Raw genomic sequence first — 6292 nt, 5'->3', positions numbered from 1 at the left:
TGTGTGTGTGTGTGTGTTATTGAAATACAAATAAAATTGCCAGGCCTGAAAAAGTTTTATGGTATAATGTAATATAACCATGCTGTCTGACTAAAATTCCACCAAGGGGAATGCATAAGCACTTACAGAGATCCTTACCGTCACTCCTGTGATTCTGTAAATGTGCCTCTAGGCAGCATGTCAGGCAATCCTGTGGAAAAAGGAGGCCAAATAGACAAAAATAACACATTCAGATGTATTTTTAGCCTGAAGGAAAGTTCTTTTTTCTTTTTCCAGCGTCTCTCACTTGCCTATTTCTCTCTGCTTCAGTTCATTTATACATATGCCTCTTCAAGACCAGTGTTTCACAAATACAGCTTTTGCTATGACGCAGGAACCTACCATGGCTCCCTGCCTAATTCTTGAAACTCTAATTGAGCCAGGCCCTGGCCACACTCTCCAGGGAGAGAGGGGAAGGCCAACACCTGTCCTCCCCATCCACCTGATGTAGCTTCTCTAGGAGTGCCACAGATGGATTGTCCTCATAAAGGAAAAGCTGCAGAGTGTTCACTTGGAATATTTTAAGTTGGCCTAATGACATACCTACCTTGGATACTGAGCAAGGTGACCTCTCAGTGGCCCACTTTTAAAATACACTGGTTGTGAAATCTACTTAAATGAATGACATGATGTAATCCATCAGTTTAAGCTATGAGACAATGGACTGGATTAAGAAAAATAAGGCTGAACCTAACAAAAGCATGGCATAAGTCCCACTGCCTCTGTGTCCTCCTGTCGATTCTCCCCAGGCAAGTCTCTATTATTTGCATCACAGGTTAAGAGTAGAGCAGCAGGGATTTCCACAGTTTCGGTGCCCAGGGACCCAGGAAAGCAAAGCCACAGTTCAGTAGCAAAACTCAAACAGCATTTGTTGAATCATAGTATAAAGAATCCACCAATATTACCTTGTCTTCATAGACAGAAAACTGCTCCAGAAAGACAGTACTAGTGAACTGTGTACATGCCATAGTGTAGTATGGGTATATAGTTTATATCTGATATATATATTATACCACACAATATATATCCCGTACTGTACCATGTAGTACGAGGTACTTTGGAGTTTTTGGTATATACTACATTCTTTAGTGCTAATGAAATTGTATCATGATTTGGAGTTTGGAAAGCAGGGTTCGAGTGCAGGACTTATGCCACACAAGTCCTCAGCTTCTTGGAGCCTCAGCTTTTACATCCCTAAGGCTGAGCTCCTGGGGCCTACAGCACAGGGCTGCTGCTAACACTAAATGAAATTCACTTGGGAGTGCTTTGTTTACTAAAAAGTCCCGGCTAACTGCTAGTACTCTCTATTAGTTTGCATTCCCCGCCCCCCAGCACCCAAGAAAATAACCTCTCCCGTTAGGAAATCCTAATTCCTCTTCCAGAAGGCTGTTATTTTAAATCTTGGGTTCCTCAAGAGAGCTTGGGATTTGGATGTGCCGCCGCAAGGTGGCGCTAGATGCTCAATAATCCCACTGGCCTTTGCTCCCATTTTAGTCATGGGTCTAGCATGTTCATTTTTATTGTCATTGGAAAGGAAGGAAAATGCTTACAAATGTACTTTCTAGGTCAACTTTATCTCCTAAGGTCAATTTTGGCCTCGCTGTGAAGATGAGAAGTAAAGATACCTCTATCCAACGTTCAGTCTACTTTACCTACAGAAGGTAGTTTGCTTTCAACTGAATTTGTGTAACATTTTTAGACAATAGGCTCTGAGTATGCCTGCAATGCCCCCGTCCCTCTCTCATTCCTGAATGGTTCTGTGGATTCATTTTTACTGTTGCTAGGGATTAAGGCAAAGCAAAAGAAGGGACTGCAGCATGGATACTGTTTGCCTCACACATTCATAGTTATCTTTGACAGCATTTGGTTTCCTATTTCACAGTAGTCAAGCAAGGAAGAGAAAATTGTGAAATAAATCATGTGCACCAAGAGAGCGAAGCAGGACCATGTCTGCTGTCGGGAAGCAAACATTTAATATAAACTTAAATAGGCTCTCCTCCTGAAACCAAATATTCCATTAAAAATAAAATTAGCTATGTTCATTTTTCTGCCCTCCTCACACCTGGGGCATTTCATTAGATAGTGTTCCACAAATACCCACTCGAGAAACAGGACACCTTGGGGTTGCTCTGGCTGGAGTACAAGGAGGAGGGAGGACAATGTGGGTACACGATGAGAGGTAGGGAAGCAACCCAACCAGATCTTCACTAAGGCAAAGTGGGACAGCCAGGAAAGCAATCACCAACACTCAACATCAGAGGAAAGAAAAAGAGGAAGCGAGGCTATGGAAAACTTGAGGGTAGCAGCTGGCAACTGTCACCATCACTTGGAAAGAAAATTTCCACATTTTTCAGTTAGAGGCGTCATATGCCCTGCTATAAGGGCATGGCCACGGAGATGAGACCATGACGCAGAGCTCTTTCACAGTAACTTTCAAGCACGACTAGAAAAATATCATGAGTAGCAAAATAAGACCGTCCCTAGAGGAAATGCAACTTCTAAGAAAATGGTCAGCTCTAGTTAGAAACAAATTTAGACTCCCTTCTTTCACCTATCAAATGAATAAAACTTAAAAAATAGTGATACCTAATGCTGGTAAAAGGATGGAGAGACCAATTAATGGAGATACTAAAAGTACAGCTTCTCTAAAACAGCACTGTCCACCAGAATTTTCTGAAGTGATGGAAATGACCTCTGTGTTTTCCGATATGGTAGCCACTAGCCACATGTGATTACTGAGGACTAAGGCTAGTGGATTGTGCTACAGAGGAACGGACTTTAAAATTACATTTAAATATAAATGTGGCCACATGTGGCTAGTTGCTATCATACTGGACAAAGCAAGTCTAGAACTCAAACATTGTATATAGCAAATTTCATATCTATACATAATCTATGATCCCGTAATTCCATGTTTGGGAATCCAATTTAAGGAAATAATTAGAGGTATTTATACAAACATTTTCATCAAAGCGCTATTTAGAGCAGTGTAAAGATAATGACAGCTTAAATATCTAAAAATGGGAGATGGGTTATATAAATTATACCATAAATTAGAATATTGTACAGTCATTAAAACTGTTGTTTTGGAAACTTAATGCTAAGAAAATGCTCCTTATATAATGTAAGCAGGAATATAAAACAGAAGAATGGTTTCAATTATGTTTAATAATAAATTCTATACAAGGACAGGTAGTTTTAAAAAAAAACACACACCTAAGAAGGAACCAATTTCAAATGGTTAAAATATTAGGTTCAGGGTTGTTCAGTTACGGGTGACACTTTTTCTTCTTTTTATGTTTCTGAAATGTTCATGTTGTCTACTCTCACTTTAAGAAAAAAAAATGTAATCTCGCATCCTCAGAACTTTTTCCCAAAACTCACAAGTTAAATGAACTAAAGTCCTTGTGACAAATCTGCTAGAAATGCCATTTCATTTAATGGCATTCAAGCCTTTAAAATTCTTACCCACCAGGAGCTAGAGGATATACCTCCTAAGAGAGAGAATGAGTGTCTTAGGATAGTCTTTTTGTTCCCAGTGCTCTGGAGTGATGGGGAGGTGCCTCATGTTGGAGGAGTTGGGCTGGGCCCTCTATGGCCCTGCTATGGATTTGGAGATGCAGATCCCTCAGTTTGGGGGAATTTAGTCATATTATTTATTTAATGATTCCCCACCACTACCAACACACACACACACACACACACACACACACACACGTACCCAGTCTCTTTCTGGAACATTTATTATTGAAATGTTGAACTTTCTGGAGCACCTAGATGGCTCAGAGGTTGAGTGTCTGCCTTTGGCTCAGGTTGTGATCCTGGGGTCCTGGGATAGAGTCCCCCATCAGGCTCCCTGCTCATCAAGGAGTCTGCTTCTCCCTCTGCCTACGTCTCTGCTTCTCTCTGTGTCTCTCATGAATAAATAAAAAAGTCTTAAAAATAAAAATAAACATTGAACATCCTGAACCAATACTATAATTTTACAATCTGTTCTCTTTTCCCAATGTCTCTTTTATTTCATGTTTTGCTTTCTGGGAGATTTGATTCACAATCCTCCACTGAGTTTTTAATTTCTGCTTTCGTATTTTTAAATTCCAAGAATGCTTTTTTATTCGTCAATGTTCATTTTAAGAATAGCAACTTAGTCTTGTTTCATGGTTGCAGCGTCTTGTCTCTCTCTAAGGCATACATTCTCCACAGGAGCTCTATTGGCCCCCAAAGGCACAATAATTGGTTCTTTGCGGGTTGGCAAAAAAAATCTTAGATATTACAGTGCTTTGTAGCCCTTCAAAACTCAACCCTCTCTGACCAAATCACATTCTTCAATATTTAATTTTTCTCATGAGAGAAAATAAAATTGAATTCTGATTTTTCTCCTTAGAGGTGTGATTTAGGTTTTCATGTCCCAGCATAATCTCTATGAATTGATCTGGGTTCTCTAGAAAAACAGAAACCAATTATATAGAGATATATACAAACAGCGTATATCTTGAACAATGCAGGGGTTAGGGGTATCAGTAAAAAATCTGCAATAGCTGGGATCCCTGGGTGGCGCAGCAGTTTGGCGCCTGCCTTTGGCCCAGGGCGCGATCCTGGAGACCCGGGATTGAATCCCACGTCGGGCTCCCGGAGCATGGAGCCTGCTTCTCCCTCTGCCTGTGTCTTTGCCTCTCTCTCTCTCTCAATCTCTATCATAAAAAAAAAAAAAAAAAAAAAATCTGCAATAGCTTTTGACTCCCCCAAAACTTAACTACTAATAGCTTACTGATGAGCAGAAGCTTTACTGCTAACAAACAAGCGGTTAACACATATTTTGTATGTTCTCTGTATTCTATACTGTATTCTTGCAATAAAGTAAGCTAGAGAAAAGATGTTAAGAAAATCATAAGAGAAAATACATTTTCTCTTTTTACAGCATAGTACTGTGCTGTAAAAAATCTGCATATAAATGAACCCATACAGTTCAAACCCCTTTTGTTTTAGTCTCTACTGTGTGAGGGAGAACACTACTACAAGGAATTGGCCCCCACACTTATGAAGGCTAAGAAGTCTAACTAAGGCCTGCAGTTGGCAAGCTGGAGACTCAAAAGAGCAAATAGCATAGTTCTAGTCTGAGCCCGAGGCCTAAGCAGGGTTGTCAGTGGTTTAAGTTTCAGTCTGAGTGTGAAAGCAGGACAAGAACAATGTTCCAGGTCAAGACAGTCAGGCAGAGAGAAAGAATTCATCTTAGCCTTTTATTCTCTTCAGACTTTCAACAAACTGGATGAGGCCCACCCACACTGGGGAGGCCAACCGGCTTTACTTAGTCTACTGACTTAAATACTGATCTCATCCAGCAACGGCCTCATGACACACCCAGAAAAAATGCTTATTTTTTATTTTTTTAAAGATTTTACTTATTTATTCATAAGAGATACACACACACGCACACACACACACACACAGAGGCAGAGACACCAGCAGAGAGAGAAGCAGGCTCCATGCAGGGAGCCTGATGTAGGACTCAACCCTGGGACTCCAGGATCACACCCTGGGCTGAAGGCAGGTGCTAAACCCCTGAGCCACCCAGGGATCCCCCAGAAATAATGTTTAACCAGATATCTGGGTACCCTCATGTCCAGTCAAATTGATACATTAAATTAACCATCACAGGGACTCCTGGGTGGCTCGGTTAAGTGTTGGACTCTTGATTTCAGCTCAGGTCCCGATCTCAGGGTGGTGAGATGGAGCCCAGAGCCTGGCTTCAAGCTCAACAGGGAATCTGCTTGAGATTCTCTCTCTCATTCTCCCTCTGCCCTCGCCCCACTCATTCTCTCTTTCTTTAAAATAAATAAATAAAATATTTTTTAAAAAGGAGGGGCGCCTGGGTGGCTCAGTTGGTTAAACGTCTGCCTTTGGCTCAGGTCATGGTCCCAGGGAACTGGGATCAAGCCCCACATCAGGCTTCCTGCTGAGGTGAATCTGCTTCTCCCTCTCCCTACCTGCCATTCCTCCTTCTTGTGCTCTTCTCTCTCTCTCTCTCTCTCTTAAATAAATAAAATATTTTAAAAAGTTTTTTTAAAAATAAAATTAACCATCACACCATTTTCCCCTTTCCTGTTTTGGTCTCTATCTTTATTTTTAAGGGCTTTTCTCAGGTGTGTGGTGATCCTTGGTTTTCCATTTATGTTTTAAAATGGGGAGCTAAAAAGCTGCTGGGAAGTTCTGCGCGTGAGGAGTTAACTGTCAATGTGGGTTCCCCCACATGGTG

General features: G+C 41.1%; 1 long non-coding RNA gene across 1 annotated transcript in view; it reads right to left on the bottom strand.

Moving 5' to 3' along the window:
- Positions 1-6292, bottom strand: part of LOC140614058 (uncharacterized) — a 31431-nt gene that overhangs the window by 12704 nt on the left and 12435 nt on the right. The window contains exon 2 of the long non-coding RNA XR_012014952.1: positions 139-190. This is a non-coding gene — a long non-coding RNA (uncharacterized lncRNA). The remainder of the gene's footprint in view (positions 1-138; positions 191-6292) is intronic.

The sequence above is a fragment of the Canis lupus genome, chromosome 22 (genome assembly GCF_048164855.1).
Source record: "Canis lupus baileyi chromosome 22, mCanLup2.hap1, whole genome shotgun sequence".
Taxonomy (NCBI): Eukaryota; Metazoa; Chordata; class Mammalia; order Carnivora; family Canidae; genus Canis; species Canis lupus.
The sequence above is the reverse complement of the archived record's forward strand: the minus strand, read 5'-3'. Positions and strand labels throughout refer to the sequence as shown.